This window comes from Bombina bombina, chromosome 1, assembly GCF_027579735.1.
Source record: "Bombina bombina isolate aBomBom1 chromosome 1, aBomBom1.pri, whole genome shotgun sequence".
Lineage (NCBI taxonomy): Eukaryota > Metazoa > Chordata > Amphibia > Anura > Bombinatoridae > Bombina > Bombina bombina.
The window spans coordinates 835,452,265-835,474,315 of record NC_069499.1 but is presented as its reverse complement, the minus strand read 5'-3'; the positions used below and the strand labels follow the sequence as shown (position 1 = coordinate 835,474,315).

Here is a 22,051-nt window from a genome sequence, read left to right as displayed (position 1 = left end):
GAGAGGAGACAGAACCACTGTGATTGTTTAACTCACTGAGATAGCAAAGTGGACATTGATTTGTTCATTTTTCCTTTTAATATGTTACCTGTTGTTAAGGTGGATTGTTAGGTTATGTATGCAATCGAAAAAAACTAAAATAAGGGGACTACTAATTATATATTCATTATGTTCTGACTTGTCTAGGTTATACTTGTCACATACTGATTTAGGAATTGTATGCCTCCATTACTAGCTTCTGTAATAGAGCAAGTGACTCTTTATAAATGAATAAAGAGAGTGTGGGTTACATAACCTAATGTTATGCTCATAAGTGCTTTTCTAATAGATATAGTGATTGTGTGAGTTTAGCCCAACCCTGCTAATACAGTGGGATTTTATAAGGTGAGGTGATCTAAAGAAATTATGTGACTTTATTCATTTAAAAAGAGTCACTTGCTCTATTACAGAAGCTAGTAATACTATATTACCATATTTAAAAAGAGTAACTTGCTCTATTACAGGAGCTAGTAATGTCATGTCACCACACCATATCCTTGTAATTCAGAACATAATGAATATATAATTAGTAGTCCCCTTATTTTAGTTTTTTTCGATTGCATACATAACCTAACAATCCACCTTAACAACAGGTAAAATATTAAAAGGAAAAATGAACAAATCAATGTCCACTTTGCTATCTCAGTGAGTTAAACAATCACAGTGGTTCTGTCTCCTCTCTTTTGATTGGTCCAATAACCGGCAGGGAGGTGGAGTAGTGAGCCAATAAATATTTGAAACAAAGGCGCGCCCGCACCCTTTGACAAAGCCAGGTTACTGGCGAAACATGTTAGGGGAAGGTGTTGTTTTGTAAATTTTAGTTCGTCTGTTGTTTGAGACAAATGGAGGCATAGGGGTTATCTTACAGTTTGACACTATTTTGGCATACTGCCATCCCCTTAGCCTAAGTATCTATATGCATTTTACTAAAGGCTATAAGCAGTAACATTTAGATAATTTTTCACTGGTATTTAATTGGTAACCGGCTTTTAGCGGTAATGTTTTACTAGTGTTAGAAGGTAATCTGCAAAATCAGTAATGGTGCTACTTTAATTATTGCTCACCTGGTATAGGCCGGTAACCACTTTAGAAAATTAGTTAACACTACCTATCACTTGCAAGTTTAAAATCAATATCTCCTAAGCTTAATATAGACCTGTAACCCGTGAGCCCAAATCTAGATGTGATACCCAGATATAGACAAAAACTAACTTTGTTATATTTATTTAGTTTTATGAGAATCACCCAAGGTATAGACCGTAAACCCATACACATAACCATCAATATCATTTTAAAGATACAAATCTGCGAGATTAACAGGTCAGCTCTTAAAGGTATAGGCCGGTAAATCGTTATAGAGACTATATATTTACAACCAATTAAACTAAGGTATAGGCCGGTAAATCTTCTTAGAAATTATCTATTAAGATATCACAATATTAAGGTATAAACCGGCAAATCATTATAGAGAATATCTATCAACTAACAGAATAAAGGTAGAGCCCGGTCAATCTCTGGTGAAATTATTCATTAACAATAGACTGATTAATGGTACAAACCGGTATTATAATTACCTAAGTGAATACAAAGGTGAAAACTGATAATCTATCATAATAAATAAGTGCTCTAATTGAGACTATAATGAAAATAAATATTTAGTGTTATCACAGTACACAACTAGTTAATGTTAAGCCGAATCCTATGTACTCAGAGACACTTGCAAAAACGTTGTAACTACTTAACCTAAGTGGAAGCTAAGGAAAACATCAAAATAAATATCGTAAGCACCAAAGTGCAAAGCTTTAAATTGCAGAGTAAAACTAGATACATTGACTCTTTTGAATTTTGACTTACAAATAATGAGAGATACTATGTAACCAAACATATCCACACTATAACAATGTAACCTTTTGTTCTATCTACATTAATGACTGAATGTGCAAGAAAAAAATTCTAAACATTCGCTCAGTGTTTACCTTTCCTTACAAGCCTATTATTATCGAGTTACAACATATCCCTATAATATTTATAAGAGTCTCAAGACTCCTAAGTTGACAGGAATGCGCCAACAGGTATACCTGTACTCTCTATAATTTTCATAGGCTCCTTACATCCAAGACAATCCAATTGTCCCCAGTATATACGGAACGATTTTTCTGACTTTGTTATAAGGGGTAATTTAAAGGACAACACTGACACCTAGTGGTGATTAAATTTAATACATAGCATCAATGTCTAAATAACTTATTTAGGCAAAATTGAAGCACAACATCCACTATCAGTCTAATAGTGTTTGATGTAGGTAACAACAAGTCCTAGATATTTAGAAAATTAATTAAATCCTCTGCAATAACAGGCATTGTCCCTTTACTGTAACAAGTACAGGAGCTATAATCAGTTAATATCCATGAACTGATTAATTGCAGTTACCTTGCAAAACATAAGCTGTAGGTCACATTAAGGGTGGAGACACACTCCTAGATACAGTGTCCAACTCAATGGGAATACAGGGTGAAAGGGAGTAAAACTCACCTAGCTCAAACCCTAACTGTACATTAGACTATCATTATCTGAATAGCCCAAGAACCTACACTAGTATACTATTAACTTAGAAAAAACAGTGATTAATCCAAGCAATTAAACATTAAACTATTGACAGTTTATCACTATAGTTTACAACACATATGTTACGAGCTTAGTCCTACTGAGAATTTGCTCAATAAAGATAACTATCTCTACAGCAGACGGTAATTTGAAAAGTTTTTGTCTTTGTATGTTTGTAATATATATTAATAATTTTGAATAAAAGTTAAATTTTAATTATCTAGCTCTGAACTCCACCTAGAAGTCTCAATAAAGTCTATATCCACATAATTCTATCACAGGAATGTGAGTGCTAAACAGATGTACATTTTTTGTCAGTATAATACTGATTTGTTCTATTCTGAAATTAAAGTACATAGCAGCCCACCTCTCTCTTTATTATATAACCCAGCGACAATATTTAGCTGGCTTATTCAGAGAAAATATAATTCCTGTACCACTATATATAGTAGTGCCTTAGTAAACCCCTCTTTCTCGCTGCCTGCCTGTCTGTCTGTCTTTACAAAAGATAATTATCTTTAATACAATGGACATCTGATTTTAAGTACCGTATTTTTCGCTCCATAAGACGCACCTGACCATAAGACGCACCTAGTTTTTAGAGGAGGAAAACAAGAAAAAATATTCTGAATCAAATGGTATACTACCCCCATAGGTGACAAGGAGGCAATGCCAGTAAGGGGAACTTTAAGTCTTTAATTACTCAGATGCCAGAGGGGTAACCTTAACCCTTTTGGTGCTTAGGTGAAACTAACTTAAGAGTCTGCTTCTCCTCAGGGCAGGACTCCAGACATCTACAGGTGTCTCATGTGTGTCCCTCGGGTCGATTAAGTAGTGCAGGACAACATACCCGCAGGGCAGGTAAAGCTGTGATTCCCAGCTTAGGCAGTGCCAATTTTTAAAACATTAAGGGCCAGATACAATAACACCTATGACCGGGAGACCCTTTAGTGCACTTGTCCCTTATATGTGAAAGCTTAGGAACTTTGCGCCAAATGCACCAAACATACCGGTAGTTCAATCAACAAGGAAAGTGTGATCCCAAAAGTCCCCACTATTGCTCATCCTTGTCTGGAACAAACTTACCCTCTCTTCACGGCACTGTCCTAAAGCCCGGTGTGTTTAAGAGCCGTTCGGGAGATCCTCTCTCCTAGGCTCAAAGCAAACCGCCTTCCGTAGCTTGGAGCTACACCGCTCCCACAAGCCGTCAGCTGCCGTTTGCAGCACTGGCGATAGCTTCACATTCAATGGCCCCGGTGATGACGTCAAAGGACGCGGCCGACTTACGAGGGGGAACGACTCCTGCCGATACACTTCCAATCACAGTAGTGGGTAAATGGAAATCCTTGTGGCTTGCTTACACCATTAGATACTTGACAACCTCCAGGGGCACACCAACTGCAAGTGCTCCAAGGAAATGGCCCACAGATATAATAAACACAAAGTCCAGAGCTGCAGTTAAAAATTCTTTGTTCTTTTATTCATTTAAGAGCGGTTACATGTACAGGTACAAAACATGCCCTTAGTGTCCAAAGCTATGGACACTAAGGGCATGTTTTGTACCTGTACATGTAACTGCTCTTAAATGAATAAAAAAACAAAGAATTTTTAACTGCAGCTCCAGACTTTGTGTTTATTGTTCACTGTCCTATAGTCTGCACTCTGCACATTGCGCAGCGTGAAGTGGAACTCAGTAAGACAGTGCCCTAAGGTGGCTACCTAGCCTAAATATGCAAGCACCGGGCCTGCATTTGCTCCATAAGACACACAGACATTTCCCCTTACTTTTGAAGGGGAAAAAAGTGCGTCTTATGGAGCGAAAAATACGGTATATGCAAGATACAGTTGTTTCAAAGAATATTGCTACTATCAGTAAATCTGAAGCATGCTTCACTGCTTTAAAAATGACAAAAAAAGTCTAGCGCACCTGGTGTTCCCAGGCGGTCATCCATCCAGGTACTGACCAGGCCTGGCCCTGCTTAATTTCCGAGATCAGACGGGATCATGTGCATTCAAAGCAGTGTGGAGGTAGACACTTAGGTCTTCTTCCCAACGTGTTTTGTTCTTGCTCATGCTGTCATTCACAGTCTGTAAAAAATTGAAGAGATAAAGCAGGGTTAAATTTAGATGGCAAATATATAAATAAATTAATAAATAGTGCAGGTACAGGCCCAGAATCACTTGCTGACCCATGACAAAAAATATACACAGATAAAGAGTTTCCTGCCCCTCTTTATGCCTGCCTGTCTGTCTGTCTGTCTTTACAAAAGATAATTATCTTTAATACAATGGACATCTGATTTTTAGTAACTGCAAGATACAGTTGTTTCAAAGAATATTGCTACTATCAGTAAATATGAAGCATCCTTCACTGCTTTAAAAATGAAAAAAAAAAAGCCTAACGCACCTGGTGTTCCCAGGCGGTCTCCCATCCAGGTACTGACCAGGCCTGGCCCTGCTTAATTTTCGAGATCAGGTTCATTCAAGGCAATGTGGCGGTAGACACTTAGTGCCTCTTCCCAATGCGTTTTGTTCTTGCTCATGCTGTCATTCACAATCTTTAAAAAATTGAAGGGTTAAAACAGGGTTAAAATTTAGATGGCAAATATATAAATAAATTAATAAATAAAGCCAGTACAGGCCCAGAATCACTTGCTGACCCATGACAAAAAGTATACACAAATAAAGAGTTTCCTGCCCCTCTTTCTGCCTGCCTGCCTGCCTGTCTGTCTGTCATTACAAAAGATAATTACCTTTAATACAATGGACATCTAATTTTTAGTAATTGCAAGATACAGTTGTTTCAAAGAATATTGCTACTATCAGTAAATATGAAGCATGCTTCACTGCTTTAAAAATGAAAAAAAAAGCCTACCGCACCTGGTGTTCCAAGGTGGTCTCCTATCCAGGCCTGGCCCTGCTTAACTTCCGAGATCAGATGGGATCGGGTGCATTCAAGGCAGTGCGGCGGTAGACACTTAGTGCCTCTTCCCAACGCGTTTTTTTCTTGCTCATGCTGTCGTTCACAGTCTGTAAAAAATTGAAGAGTTAAAATGGGGTTAAACTTTAGATGGCAAATATATAAATAAATTAATAAATAGTGCCAGTACAGGCCCAGAATCACTTGCTGACCCATGACAAAAAGTATACACAGATAAAGAGTTTCCTGCCCCTCTTTCTGCCTGCCTGCCTATCTGTCTTTACAAAAGATCTTTAATACAATGGACATCTAATTGTTAGTATTTGCAAGATACAGTTGTTTCAAAGAATATTGCTACTATCAATAAATATGAAGCGTGCTTCACTGCTTTAAAAATAAAAAAAAGCCTACCGCAACTGGTGTTCCCAGGCGATCTTCCATTCAAGTACTGACCAGGCCTGGCCCTGCTTAACTACCGAGATCAGACGGGATCGGTTGCATTCAAGGCAGTGTGGAGGTAGACATTTAGTGCCTCTTTCCAACGTGTTTTCTTCTTGCTCATGCTGTCATTCACAGTCTGTACAAAATTGAAGAGTTAAAATGGGGTTAAAATTTAGATGGCAAATATATAAATAAATTAATAAATAGTGCCAGTACAGGCCTAGAAACACTTGCTGACCCATGACAAAAAGTATACACATATAAAGAGTTTCCTGTCCCTCTTTCTGCCTGTCTGTCTTTAAAAAAGATAATTATCTTTAATACAATGGACATCTAATTTTTAGTTATTGCAAGATACAGTTGTTTCAAAGAATATTGCTACTATCAATAAATATGAAGCATGCTTCACTGCTTTAAAAATGAAAAAAATGCCTACCGCACCTGGTGTTCCCAGGAGGTCTCCCATCCAGGTACTGACCAGGCCTGCCCCTGCTGAACTTCCAAAATGAGACGGGATCGGTTGCATTCAAGGCAGTGAGGCAGTAGACACTTAATGCCTCTTCCCAACGCGTTTTGTTCTTGCTCATGCTGTCATTCACAGTCTGTAAAAAATTGAAGAGTTAAAACGTGGTTAAAATTTAGATGGCAAATATATATATAAATAAATTAATAAATAGTGCTAGCACAGGCCCAGCATCACTTGCTGACCCATGACAAAAAGTATACACAGATAAAGAGTTTCTTGCCCCTCTTTCTGCCTGCCTGCCTTTCTGTCTGTGATTACAAAAGATAATTATCTTTAATACAATGGACATCTAATTTTTCGTAATTGCAAGATACAGTTGTTTCAAAGAATATTGCTACTATCAGTAAATATGAAGCATGCTTCACTGCTTTAAAAATGAAAAAAAAGCCTACCGTACATGGTGTTCCCAGGAGGTCTCCCATCCAGGTTCTGCCCAGGCCTGGCCCTGCTTAACTTCCGAGATCAGGTGCATTCAAGGCAGTGTGGCGGTAGATACTTAGCACCTCTTCCCAGCGCGTTTTGTTCTTGCTCATGCTCTCATTCACAGTCTGTAAAAAATTGAAGAGTTAAAATGGGGTTAAAATTTAGATGGCAAATATATAAATAAATTAATAAATAGTGCCAGTACAGGCCCATAATCACTTGCTGACCCATGACAAAAAGTATACACAGATAAAGAGTTTCCTGCCCCTCTTTCTGCCTGCCTGCCTGTCTTTACAAAAGATAATTATCTTTAATACAAAGGACATCTAATTTTAAGTAATTGGAAGATATAGTTGTTTCAAAGAATATTGCTACTATTAGTAAATATGAAGCACACTTAGCACACTTGGCAAATATATAAATAAATTAATAAATAGTGCCAGTACAGGCCCAGATTCACTTGCTGACCCATGACAAAAAGGATACACATATAAAGAGTTTCCTGCCCCTCTTTCTGCCTGCCTGCCAGTCTGTCTTTACAAAAGATAATTATCTTTAATACAATGGACATCTAATTTTTAGTAAGAGTTTCCTGCCCCTCTTTCTGCCTGCATGCCTGCCTGTCTTTACAAAAGATAATTATCTTTAATACAATGGACATCTAATTTTTACTAATTGCAAGATACAGTTGTTTCAAAGATTATTGCTACTATCAGTAAATATGAAGCATGCTTCACTGCTTTAAAAATGAAAAAAAATAAAAATACTGCATCTGGTGTTCCCAGGTGGACTCCCATCCAGGTACTGACCAGGCCTGGCCCTGCTTAACTTCCGAGACCAAACAGGATTGGGTGCATTCAAGGCAGTGTGGAGGTAGACACTGAGTACTTCTTCCCAACGTGTTTTGTTCTTGCTCATGCTGTCATTCACAGTCTTTAAGAAATTGAAGAGATAAAACAGGGTTAAAATTTAGATGGCAAATATATAAATAAATTAATAAATAGTGCCAGTACAGGCCCAGAATCACTTGCTGACCCATGACAAAAAGTATACACAGACAAAGAGTTTCCTGCCTCTCTTTCTGCCTGCCTGCCTGCCTGCCTGTCTGTCTTTACAAAAGATAATTATCTTTAATAAAATGGACATCTGATTTTTAGTAATTGCAAGATACAGTTGTTTCAAAGAATATTGCTACTATCAGTAAATATGAAGCATGCTTCACTGCTTTAAAAATGAAAAAAAAAGCCTACCACACCTGGTGTTCCCAGGAGGTCTCCCATCCAGGTACTGACCAGGCCTGGCCCTGCTTAACTTCCAAGATCAGGTGCATACAAGGCAGTGTGGATGTAGACACTTAGCGCATCGTTCCTATTTGTTTTGTTCTTGCTCATGCTGTCATTAACAGTCTGTAAAAAATTGAAGAGTTAAAACGGGGTTAAAATTTAGATGGCAAATATATAAATAAATTAATAAATAGTGCCAGTACAGGCCCAGAATCACTTGCTGACCCATGACAAAAAGTATACACATATAAAGAGTTTCCTGCCCCTCTTTCTGCCTGCCTGCCTGCCTGTCTTTACAAAAGATAATTATCTTTAATACAATGGACATCTAATTTTTAGTAATTGCAAGATATAGTTGCTTCAAAGAATATTGCTACTATCAGTAAATATGAAGCATGCCTCACTGCTTTAAAAATGAAAAAAAAAAAAAGCCTACTGCACCCGGTGGTCGCAGGCGGTGTCCCATCCAGGTATTCACCAGGCCTGGCCCTGCTTAACCTCCGAGATCAGACGGGATCAGGTGCATTCAAGGCAGGGGGCTGTAGACACTTTGTGCCTCTTCCCAAAGCATTTTGTTCTTGCTCATGCTGTCATTTACAGTCTATAAAAAGAGAGTTGAAGAGTTAAAATGGGGTTAAAATTTAGATGGCAAATATATAAATAAATTAATAAATAGTGCCAGTACAGGCCCAGAATCACTTGCTGACCCATGACAAAAAGTATACACAGATAAAGAGTTTCCTGCCCCTCTTTCTGCCTGCCTGCCTGCCTGTCTGTCTGACTTTACAAAAGATAATTATCTTTAATACAATGGACATCTAATTTTAAGTAATTGCAAGATACAGTTGTTTCAAAGAATATTGCTACTATCAATAAATATGAAGCATGCTTCACTGCTTTAAAAATGAAAAAAAAAAAAGCCTACCGCAATTGGTGTTCCCAGGCGGTCTCCCATGCAGGTACTGCCCAAGCCTGGCCCTGCTTAACTTCCGAGATCAGACGGGATCGGGTGCATTAAAGGCAGTGTGGAGGTAGACACTTAGTGCTTCTTCTCAACGTGTTTTGTTCTTGCTCATGCTCTCATTCACAGTCTGTAAAAAATTGAAGAGTTAAAATGGGGTTAAAATTTAGATGGCAAATATATAAATAAATTAATAAATAGTTCCAGTACAGGCCCAGAATCACTTGCTGACCCATGACAAAAAGTATACACAGATAAAGAGTTTCCTGCCCCTCTTTCTGCCTGCCTGTCTGTCTTTACAAAAGATAATTATCTTTAATACAATGGACATCTGATTTTTAGTAATTGCAAGATACAGTTGTTTCAAAGAATATTGCTACTATAAGTAAATATGAAGCATGCTTCACTGCTTTAAAAATGAAAAAAAAGCCTACCGCACATGGTGTTCCCAGGTGGTCTCCCATCCAGGTACTGACCAGTCCTGCCCCTGCTTAACTTCCAAGATCAGACGGGATCGGGTGCATTCAAGGCAGTGTGGCGGTAGACACTTAGCGCCTCTTCCCAACACGTTTTGTTCTTGCTCATGCTGTCATTCACAGTCTGTAAAAAATTGAAGAGTTAAAACGGGGTAAAAATTTAGATGGCGGGGGGCGGAGCTGGCCGCAGCTAAGATGGCTGCTTAACACCATAGCTCTGGAAACCAGCTCCAATAACACTGCCTCATAAGGTCACATTTTTGCTAATTTTCATTTAAATTTATGAAGTCTTGACAGATACTCGCCTAGGGAGGCTAGGTGCTGAATTTGAGATCACAGACTACTCATCTATGCTACGGGACCAGTACTACTCTCACGGCCAGTGTCACACTCTGTAATTCCTGAGACGCTGCAGCGCAACAGACAGCAGAGGACTTCAGCTGAGAGAGGAAAACGATGCGCAAACTTGTCTGACTTAGACCCTTAAACCCTCCCGCGTCTTTCCCACAAAAGATAACTTACCCACACGCCACCGGACTCTACAGTCCTCCCGTAACAGGCCGCCATATTGACATCACTACACGCAACCAGAGGCCACACGTGGCAGGGAAAAAATAAAAAGTTTAACGCTTTGGCTGAAGTGTGCATTTAACTTGCTTGGCATATAACTAGCTAACGGCTAGGTATTGTTGGGAGGCACAAATGAAAGAAGGGAGGATTGCTGGAGTGGGGATCAGCTGGAATCTCAGGAAAGCTCAGGAAAGTATATAGAGACAATTCAGGTGCACCTTCTATCTTTACAACTACAAGTCACAGCTTTATCACTATATTGTCAATCCAATGATCCACATTATAAATATTGGGCTGAGCTTTTGTCACTGGGTTCTCCCCTGGATCGCCTTTGCCCAGGCAAGAGCCTCTTTATATAGCCTTAATTTTCAATAAAGAGCTAATTCGGGACAGTCACCTATTATTCTCGCCCCATCTCTGCAGCGGTTTGTGAGGGTATCCACTGTATGCTCGTTGTGTTCTCCACAAATTTAAAATATGAACCCTAAACGCTCTGCAAAACTCAACAAACCACAGAAAATTACTAGTCAAAGGGACAGCGTGGTTGATCAGTTTTTCTCCCCTACGGGAGCTAAAGCAACTATGAATACAGAAGCCATCAGGTCACCTATGATAAAGGTGGTGACACCACAAAAAAATGTGGAGGCCCCTGGGGAGAGTACCTCTGTGCCAAATACTATCCTTTCCACACTAGCGTCCAAACAGGACATTGCGGACATTATCCGCTCCTGTATCCGTGAGGAAATAGCAGAAATGAAACAGGATTTGCACTCTATGGGCAATAGAGTGGAAGCACTAGAGGAATTTACAGACCATCTGCAGGGGGAAATTAATATGACTCAGGATGCCACAAATCATCATACTGCGTTGCTATCGGATTTGCATGACAAGATAGAGGACCTTGAAAATTGTAGCCGCAGGAAAAATCTCAGAATCCGTGGCATTCCTGAGTCGGTGCTCCCAAAAGACTTTCCGACCTATTTTCCAGCCCTCTTCGCTCATCTTAAGAGCTCCTCACCGACTACAGATGGATATCTGGGTCAGAGTTCATAGAGCCCTGAGGCCCAAAACTTCCGACTCAGCACCACCAAGGGATATTATCATGAAGTTTAAGGACTTCAGAGAAAAGGAGGAACTTTTAAACCTCTCCCGCAAGAATCAGCCGGTTAAGTTTAGAGGTGTTGTCTTACAATTTTTTCAGGATCTTTCGCAAAGGACATTGCAGAGAAGAAGGGAATTGCCCCCCTTAACCACACTCTTACGCCAAAAGAGGATCCTATATAGATGGGGTTTCCCTTTCCATTTATACGTCCTGCATGGAAATCGGAAATTAACCTGTAAGTCTATAGAAGACATCAGGGAATTTTGTTCAGCCTTAGAAATTGAGGCCCCTACTGGATTACCTGCAGAAGAATCTCAAGAACCTCCAAAGAAAAGGCCAGTTAAGGCGGATCCAATAATGTGGCAAAAAGTTGCCTCCAAGCAGAGAGCTCATCCTACGGATAGGTCTCCAAGCTCTTCTCCTTGATACGCACACGAGTGACCTTTTCTGTGGGACTGAGCTAATTATTGGGACTCGAGGCTGGGGGACGGTAATTTGGTAAAGTATGCCTATAAAACAGCATCTTGGGTGTTATTTTAGGCCAAATTTCTTCTCCTTTTTTTTTTAACTTTTCCTGTTCCTGTCCTACTGGTTATCGATGGGTATTTATTTCAGAACTATAGCTACTGGAGTTCTCTTACTGGATATTTAATATAGTCTGAGCCCTGAAAACAATGTTGTAGACTTGCAAGCTTTTCTTTATTGATGTTATCTCTACCCGAGACTGATCCTTTTATAGTTTGGGAGGCCCATAGGTGCTACATTAGAGGAGAATTAATTAAGTATAAGGCACATGTCAGACAAAAAGCATGGTTACTCTTTAAAACATCAACTGATCTCTTAGCTAAGTTAGAACACAAGCATACACTGAATTAAGTCATAGGCTAATACGAGAATATAAGATAAATAGAACCCCTAACAAGTTCACGTCATAATTACAAAGTTACAGCCATGCCAAAATGGTTTGCTATTGAGTACACAAGTCAGGACCAAGCATAGGTAGTATATATTTTCAGTCAGCAACACATCACACAGTGATGAGGTAATAATAGGTTAATATAGATATGTAATGCACAGAGATGATAAAAAACATATCATGTTCTGATCATCCTAATACCTGCAGATTAATATCTGTTGCTGAGCAAAATTGTGTATTAGCAAATTACAGAGCAAATAAGTGGGTCTGGCAGGCAGTGTATCTGTAATCCTTAAAGGCAGCCTAGTGATCATGCAATAATAAGTCAATTCAGAATAGTAATGTGATGTACTGATAATATTAAGCCCGTATCCAGTTTTGTATACCTTAATCTCAAAATGTTTGAATTTCTTTATAGAGCAGGCAGGTGTGGCAACAAGTGAATAAGCACTCGTAATACAAGCTAGAATAACTAGCAATACGTCTCAGTAAAACATATACACATGACAGGAATACCTGACACCCCCCCTCCTCCCCCCTCACGTCACACAGCACATTTCCCAATGATCCGTGAGAGCAACAAATTCTCCATTGGAAGGGAGGGAGGAGAGAGTGGTCTAGGTTCTGTTGTCAGGCATGCAAACAAGCCTTTATGAGACAGATCGGCAGTGTCCCTGAGGAATAAAAAAAAAAAAAAAAAAGTCTGTTTAATTTAAAACTAGAGAGGCAGCAATTGTGAAGAAATTGATACAAGCAGAGAACAGACACAGCGATCTTTAGCAAAAAAAAAAAAAAAAAAAAAAGGCTGTTTACTTCAAAACTAGAGAGGCAGCAATTGTGAAGAAATTGATACAAGCAGAGAACAGACACAGCGATCTTTAGTAACAAAAAAAAAAAAAAAATGCTGTTTACTTTAAAACTAGAGAGGCAGCAATTGTGAAGAAATTGATACAAGCAGAGAACAGACACAGCGATCTTTAGCAAAAAAAAAAAAAATGCTGTTTACTTTAAAACTAACGAGGCAGCAATTGTGAAGAAATTGATACAAGCAGAGAACAGACACAGCGATCTTTAGTACCATAAAAATGCACATTATAATACAGAATTTGGTGTAAAGGTCTTTTTATTTTTTACACAGCAGAGCATTTAGTGCCTATAGTTTTTCACTGTGCAATCAGAAGTATACATGTTAGCTTTTCAGTTGTCTAGGGAACACAGGTGTTTTCTCTAATCTACAATGACCATAGAAAGTTATCATTGGTGAAACAAGACATGGGTGTGTACACCCTAACCAATTGAATCACAGAGGTGGGTTTTTAAACTTGAATCACACACACAATTTTTAAGCAGACTAGGATTAAGGCAGACGCTGAAACCGGTCAGCCCTTTTGTTTTCTGTGTTTCTAAGGTTATTTATCACTCTTACCCTGGGGGTTAGTTAACCCTTTTTGTTTTGTTTTATTCACAAAAATAATAAAGCAAGTCTTTTCAATTTACTTTTTGGTACTCCTGACAACATTTTTTCATTGGATGAACCCAACAGACACTAATATCCTAGAGAAATTTAGATAAAGCTAGAAAAATGGTGCAAGACCAGTTAATACAAGAGGCTAATACACTGGCCCTGAAGACAAAGCAAAAAATTTATTTTGAGAGCAATAGAGCGGGTAAACTCCTTGCATGTTCCAGCACCAGCAAACAAGACGGTCAACACGACTCCAGAAATACTCTCTCAGTTCTTAGCATACTATTATAAACTGTACAACTTCCCGAGGCCCAACCCTTCGGATGGTAGTGAAAACACCATAAAAGCATACCTAACAGACACTCCCCTACCTCAGTTAACAGATGCTCAGGCAGCTTACCTAGAGACACCTTTTTCAGTCGCAGAAGTCTCAGCGGCCCTTAAACAATTACCAGCGGGAAAGAGCCCAGGGCCTGATGGGTTTACGGTTTCCTATTACAAAATATTTGCACCCTTCCTGCTCCCTCACCTATGTACACTTTTTAATATAGCCGACCAGGAACACCCCTTCCTCTCCTCTATGTTAGAGGCTCACATTACAGTAATCCCTAGACTGGGTAAATCTACTAACTCCCCTGCTATTTTCCGCCCTATCTCGCTATTAAATGTAGATATAAAATTGTATGCAAAACTCATTGCCTTAAGAATCAACAAACTGCTGCCCCAATTAATTCATTTAAACCAAGTGGGTTTTGTGCCTCACAGAGAGGCAAGAGATAACACTACCAAGATCCTAAATTTACTCGCATATGCCCAAACCCATACTATTCCCTCTATCTTCCTGGCCATCGATGCCGAAAAGACGTTTGATAGACTAGATTGGCTATTTTTAAAACTCACATTAGCGCAATTTGGAATAGGAGAAAAACTCATAGGACAAATTTTTGCTTTATATCATACCCCGAAAGCTCGAATTAAATTAAATGATTCTATTTCAGATCCCTTCCCTATCCTTAATGGTACAAGACAGGGTTGCCCTCTTTCTCCTTTATTGTTCATCCAGGCCATGGAGGTTTTAGCTGCCAACGTTAGGAAAAATTTGTGAATACAGGGGATTCAAGTAGGTGATACTCAATAGAAAACAACGATGTATGCAGACGACGTCCTCTTTACACTAACCTCACCTTTACAATCACTCTCTTTATTAATACCTGTAATGGAGATATATAGCTCCCAATCCAACTTCAAAATTAACATGTTAAAGTCAGAATTCTTAAGTGTGGGACTCCCAGTTCAAATGGCCAACCAAATTACAGAGCAATACCAGTTTAGGCAAAAGCATACCTCCATCAAATATTTAGGGATTCAAATTCCAAGCACACGAGACTCCCTATATCTGCTGAACTATCAGACCTTATTAGAATCTGTAAGAGCAGAATTGAAGGGTTGGCAGAACAAATGCCTATCTTGGCTCAGCAGAGTGCAAGCATTCAAGATGAGTATTCTGCCTCGCTTCTTATATTTGTTTCAGACGGTTCCTATCTATCTCCCCCAGCAATATATTAGCTCAGCAAAAACATTAGTCAATGCTTTTTTATGGGTACACAAACGTCCCAGGATAGCAAAAGCCACACTTTATAGACCCCGTAATAGAGGAGGGCTCGGAGTACCTAATCTTTTGTTTTATCAGCAAGCGGCATGCCTCAATAGGGTAATAGATTGGTGTAAAAACGTGCAAGATAAAGAATGGGTGAAACTTGAACATGACCTAGCTGGCTCAAAGAGTCTAGGAGCGCAATGTTGGTTGTATAAGCATGATAGGAGTACGTTGTTATCTCCCACCTCACTTGTAAAAGATACATTTTTAACATGGGATTGTATTACTAGACCCCTAAAGAGTGTGTCTACAGTACCTTCTCCATTAACCCCATTATTCCATAATAAGGACTTCCCTCCTTGCCAACAGGTATGGGTGTATGGGTCATACGGCATTGCAGCAGGGTTACCGTGTTTTTCTATGTTGGAAGGGGGTAGCATCTTGCCTAAATCCTCTTTGGTAGAGAGAAATATTCCACACTTCAACAAGTGGTTTGAATATCTCCAACTGTCACATTTTATCTCACATCACACAGAAAGAGCTTACATAGTTAGGAGTCTAAAGACTTTTGAAACGCTTTGCTGGTCCACACAGTCAACAAAAGGTGCTCTTTCAATGACATATAAAATCTTAACAACTATACACTCTAGAAACCTCCCATCATACACTTGAGTCTGGGAATCAGAACTGGGTTTCAGTGTCTCCCCTGAGACATGGGACTCTATTTTTCAACACATGGGGAAAGCACCATCCTCAATGAGCATCACAGAGACAAATATGAAATTATTATGTAGATGGTATCTACACCCAAGCAGGCTAGCCAAGATTCACAGACTTTCCGACCCTCTGTGTTGGAGAGGCTGTGAACAAGTCGGCTCATTATACCACATATGGTGGGACTGTCCTATTCTCCAACCCTTCTGGAAGATCACGCATATTGAGATCCAAAAAGCTCTTGCACATGAGATCCCGTACGACCCCTTGACATTACTATTTAACAAACCTCCATGACTTAAATGCAAATATAAGTCTACGCTACTATATATTATGCTTAGCAGTGCAAAGCAATTAGTCCCGAGACTATGGAAACAGAGAGCTGTCCAAACTATAAAAGACTGGACACAGAATGTCTCATTCCTCTTATCCCTTGAGAAATACCACTATATTCAGACTAACAGACTTGATTTCTATTGTGCAATGTCTTTATATTGGGAAACCTATATCCACAGGGTTGAGGTGACCACTTCACAAACAACCAACACTACTATAACCTCTCACTAGGGGTTGAGTTCTGTGAAATACATGGATAACTAGGTTTCGCTCAAGAGTATGTTCTGTTCTGATGCTACTCTAGGTTTTTTTTTTTAAATTCTCTTTTTATTATTGCAAGGAAAGGACAATAACATCAAGACAATACATCGTGTGCGGTATAAATTGACAGAGATTTAAACATTTCTCCAGGGTGTGTGAGACGCTGAGGCACCCCACGAAACCTGTCTCTACGAATTTAAGTGCGTAAGGTTATGGTAGTCCATCATACACTTTTAGGGTCCAAATCGTCCAATGATACTTTCAGATATCGTTCCCCTGCAATATTTTCTTACATTTTTTTTAACAAACAAACAAACATTTAAACAACATAGTTATCAAACTACAAAACAATATTAAGAAGATAAGGACAAGAAAAGGCGGTAATAATAGTATGCACATGTATGTAAAAACTTGTGTTCTCTACATGATCCTCCAAGGGTGGGAGGAAGAGGGGGAAGAAGGGGGAGGAAAAAAAAAAAAATTGAAGTTACTGTCCGCTAAAACAACATCAATTCTACCCGAGGTTGTTCAGGGCTTTGATCGTTGGCACCGTCTATGATGTGTTGCCAGTCAGCAGACATATCTAACTGAAGTATTGTCTCCAGATGGGCGAAGGGCTTCAAGATTTGTCTCTGTATGGGTGGATCTAGTTTACCTAAAAGCGGTTTCCATTTCCTAAGGAAAGGGCGTAGTCTGTGCATGGTGTCTAGTCTGGCATCGTATTGCTCCACGAAAAGTTGTCTGAGTAGTGTGTGCCTAAACTGAGCTATTGTCGGGGACTGTCTTGTAATCCATCTCTGGAGGATGCAGTGTCTCGCAAGCAGCATGCACAGTTTGAGGAATCTATGAAATCGCACGAGAGTCTCGTCCCATTTAAACAAAAAGATCTCTGCACTTGTGAGCGTAATCTCCACACCCAGTGTAACCCGTAACCAGTATTGACATTGTCCCCAGAACTTTTTGATCTTGGGGCATGTATAAAAGTAATGTTGAAATGAAGGGGCAGCTGCTCTGCATTTGACACATATGTCGGGTAGTCGTCTGTCCCATTTGGACAATCTGTGTGGTGTAATATAGTCCGAATGTAACAGTCTCGTTTGTGCTTCTCTATAGTGCACTGCTAATGTGGCTTGTCTCGTGTGCTCTAGGCTATTTTTTATGTCTTGTTCTGTCAGGTCCACCGAGCATGTATCATTGAGTTTTGATAATATATTAGAAAGGATCAGGGTCTCGCTCTGCCTCAAAAGACGCGTATAGAAATGGGAAAGTGAGAATCTACACAGCCGAAACATTGTTTGGGATATCACAAAGGGTGACCCCTCGCAGAAGCTTGTGTTGGAAGCCTGTAAGGAGCAGACATAGTGTCTTAATTGTAAGTATGCGTAGAAGTGACCGTTTGGGAGTTGGAATTTGTTCTTTAGTTCCTGGAAAGACCTCACTATGTGTTGCAAGGGATCCACTACATCTCCGACGGTTTTTAGACCTCGCTCCCTCCAGACACGGAACGGTTTGTGCTCGCTTCCAGCCGGGAAGGAGGGGTTTCCCATTATCGGAATAAATTTCGGGGAGGGGGCGTCAATCTTCAGGTACCTGTGTATCAGATACCATGCTCTTAGATGATCTCTATACAGCATACTCCTGGTGATCTTAGAGGGTAAGGTCCCATCTCCATACGGTAGATAGGTTAGCGCAATAGGCGCCGTTACTGTTTCCTCTAGTTTCGTGTCACAGAAATGTCCCGTGTTCATCTGCCAGTCTGTCACCAGACGTGCCAGAGCTGCCCAATTGTACAATTTAAGATTGGGGAGACCCAGTCCTCCTGCAGTATAAGGGGAATGAAGTTTGTAAAGCACTATACGTGGTTTGCCCCCCTTCCACACAAAGCGGGTTATGGCTCTTGTGAGCATCCACAAGTCCGCCTTGGTCATGAGAAACGGTAGCATGAGCAGCGGATAAAGTAATTTCGGTAAGATAGTCATTTTTACCAGGCCTACACGTCCCGAGAGCCCCAAGGGTAGTTTAACCCAACTCGAAAGCTGCGAAGCGAGTTGAGTACATTTGTCAGATATGTTCAGTTTGTATATTTTTAAGGGATCTCTATGAAGGTGAATTCCCAGGTATGTGAGGTGTCCCCTCGCTTCCACAAAGGGGTAATCGTGTCTGGAGTTTGGGTGTCTGTGTAACCACAGCACCTCCGATTTATTGGTGTTAATTTTGTAGCCAGAGAAGCTATCGAAGTCTACGATAGTGCGAAGTATTTGCGGTATGTGTGTCTGTGGAGAATCCACAAACAACAGCATGTCATCCGCGTAAAGAGCCACGTGGAGAGGAATATCCCCCACACGGATACCTGGGAAGACCTGTCGAAGTTTCAATGCCAGCGGTTCCAACGCTAGGTTGAATAATAGAGGCGAGAGGGGACAACCTTGTCTGGTTCCCCTCTGCAAACGGAAGTCCTCTGAAAAGAGTCCGCCAACCAGAACCCGAGCAATCAGGTTCGTGTATATCTTACCGATGACTTCCAGGAAAGGACCCTCGAAACCAAATCTCTGCATGGTGTCCCGTAGGTGTGCCCACTCCACCCTGTCGAAGGCCTTCTCTGCGTCTAATGACAGCAGGAAGGCCTCCGGCAAGTCCTGCATAGTCCAGTCTTCCCCCATAGACCAATAATGGTCAATAACCTGAAGCACTCTTCGCAAATTTACCACGGAGGTGCATTTGAAGACGAAGCCCGTTTGGTCTGGGTGTAGTAGATCTGGGAGTATCAATGCTACTCTAGGTTTTTATGTGACACCATACACAACAACCCTACGACTTATATTGTTTCCCATACTGCAATTTCCACCTTGTAAAGCGTTACTATATGCATACGAGTTACGTAACATGTTTTTCTTTTTGTTTGTTGTTATTTAATTGTTGTTTGGTTTTGTATAAGAAAAATACCACAAGCTTTGGACTATGCAGAAGGCTTTCTATTCTTCTATTGGACATTACGATTTATGGTATACCTTAAAGTGGATGAAAAGTGTCCTAAGCTTTCTTTACTAATGTCCATGGGAATTGTCTGTAATATTACTGATTTTGTTTCAAAACTGACTTTAATGTATGTTATCAAATTTTCTTTGTCAATAAAGCTTGTTGAAAAAAAAAAATTACGCCTAGATTTAGAGTTTTGCGTTAGCCGTCAAAACCAGCGTATAGGGCTTTTAACGCTGGTTTTTACCGCCCGCTGATATTTAGAGTTCACTTACCGACACTCTAAAATTTCCGAACGCAGAAATCTCTACCGACAGCTCAGACCCAGGAGTTAACATCTACCGACAAAATAAACATCCACGAATCACAAAACAAATATTACACAAAGTACACTTACACTTATACAAACACTACACTATATTTATTTTTCATATGTTTTCTTTTTTCATCTAAATAGAAAGGATCAAAGTTGTGAGATCTCGGGTGTTAGAAAAAAAAACAACACAAATCCATTTTGCCATTGACTTACATTGACAGACGGGAAAAGACACTCATATAGCTACATCTAACTAATGATATTATCACAAACATACACTCATCGATGCATACAAACAATATACACCACATTACATACACAAAGAAGTTATTTATTACGAAATGAACACGATTTAGCTACTTTTTCACACAAGAAAATGACGTCACTCACTTTACGCTCAAAACCAGTCTTGGATTTTATTTACACCCAAATTTTGAGCCTCCATTGACTTCTATGGGGAAGACGTGCTCGTGCACGCGACAGACAGATTTCCCTAACACACGCAAAAAGCGTAGACAAAAAAACTCTAAATACCAGCTCTAGAATTCGGAAAATAATGTTTTTCTGCATTAGACCCAGCTAAGACAAATAGATCAAGAAATGGCTATTTCCCTATGGTGGACTTATGGAGTTTACTTATGGAAAATTCACAACAACATTAAATTGTATGATACTTTTACATTGCATCAACTACAAATCAACATCACTAGTAACAAACATTTTCAACAATTACATCACATTTAAACGGACACAAAAATAATTGCAACATTTCAGGATTCACAAACAGTAGACAATTGGAAACACCTCTCATTTACCTTTATTATTGCATTTCATTTATTCAACTCATATGCTTGCAGCAACAGCATATCAACATAGGCTTAACACATGATCAGTCATGGATGCACATACTTTACTTTTATCATTCACTCATACATGTGCATTCAAATGATGGGGGGAAAACACATTACATTCTCTCTATGAATCACGAAACAGAAAATAGGGATTTTACTGTACTTTTAACATCATGATTCGATCACAATAAACCATTAGGAATTACGTACAATAAGAACATCATTACAACAGATTACAGCTGTCACTTTATGGGAAGGAACAACAATGCGAGACCGCTTTAGAGAAGTCAGCATATGTGGGACACAATCACAATATATACGTATATGTACATAACACGCATCACGCAACCACAAAGCACACATTTATATTTTAATCAGCACACAATAACAATGTAGTCAAATACAACAACACAATGAGGATTTCAGAAATACACAGGCAGGTTAATAATATGATGACATCATTAGAATATTCAACAATACACATTACAGCTTTACGAATGTACCGCCCCTTTCAGAACTTTAGCACTCAATACAACATATATACGTAAACAACAGTTTGGAACATCATTATTATGGCGATTTTAAAGGGATGCGTACTAAATATTGTCATCTCGCCAATCACTTATATATACAATACTACAGATGACAGACGGAAGTTCTTCAGTATTATTGAGATTTTAATGGGACGCGTACAATATTGACATCTCGCCAGTCACTTATATATACAATACTACAGATGACAGCCAGAAGTTCAGAATTATTATGCCGATTTTAAAGGGACGCGTACAATATTGACATCTCGCCAATCACTTATATATACAATACTACAGATGGCAGCAGGAAGATCTTCAGTATTATTGCGATTTCAAAGGGACACGTACAATATTGACATCTCGCCAATCACTTATATATACAATACTACAGATGACAGCCGGAAGTTCAGAATTATTAGTGCGATTTTAAAGGGACGCGTACAATATTGACATCTCGCCAATCACTTATATATACAATACTACAGATGTCAGCTGTTACTTTATCTTTTACAAACAATATTGCAGCAACATTGATCGATCACATTCTATGCACATTATACACAACTATGCACTTTCATTCATGTTTAGCGTGGATGTGTGCTTTTTACTATAAGATCGAGTTTAATAAATATTTATTATATTTATTACGCATATGAACAAACATTACAAACATGCACTGTATGTGTGATATTTTACACTTTCACATTGAGATTCATTGGGGGAAAACAACATTTCACCAAA

General features: G+C 39.4%; 8 pseudogenes; all 8 read right to left on the bottom strand.

Moving 5' to 3' along the window:
• Positions 1-4,558: 4,558 nt before the first annotated feature.
• On the bottom strand, positions 4,559-4,677 carry LOC128646192 (uncharacterized; annotated as a pseudogene).
• An 834-nt stretch (positions 4,678-5,511) lies between these two features.
• On the bottom strand, positions 5,512-5,619 carry LOC128646250 (uncharacterized; annotated as a pseudogene).
• Positions 5,620-5,967: 348 nt separating this feature from the next.
• LOC128646185 (uncharacterized) lies at positions 5,968-6,086 on the bottom strand (annotated as a pseudogene).
• A 347-nt stretch (positions 6,087-6,433) lies between these two features.
• Positions 6,434-6,552, bottom strand: LOC128646233 (uncharacterized; annotated as a pseudogene).
• A 1,161-nt stretch (positions 6,553-7,713) lies between these two features.
• Positions 7,714-7,832, bottom strand: LOC128646251 (uncharacterized; annotated as a pseudogene).
• Positions 7,833-8,196: 364 nt separating this feature from the next.
• On the bottom strand, positions 8,197-8,305 carry LOC128646227 (uncharacterized; annotated as a pseudogene).
• Positions 8,306-9,154: 849 nt separating this feature from the next.
• LOC128646151 (uncharacterized) lies at positions 9,155-9,273 on the bottom strand (annotated as a pseudogene).
• A 351-nt stretch (positions 9,274-9,624) lies between these two features.
• On the bottom strand, positions 9,625-9,743 carry LOC128646154 (uncharacterized; annotated as a pseudogene).
• Between the last annotated feature and the right edge of the window lie 12,308 nt (positions 9,744-22,051).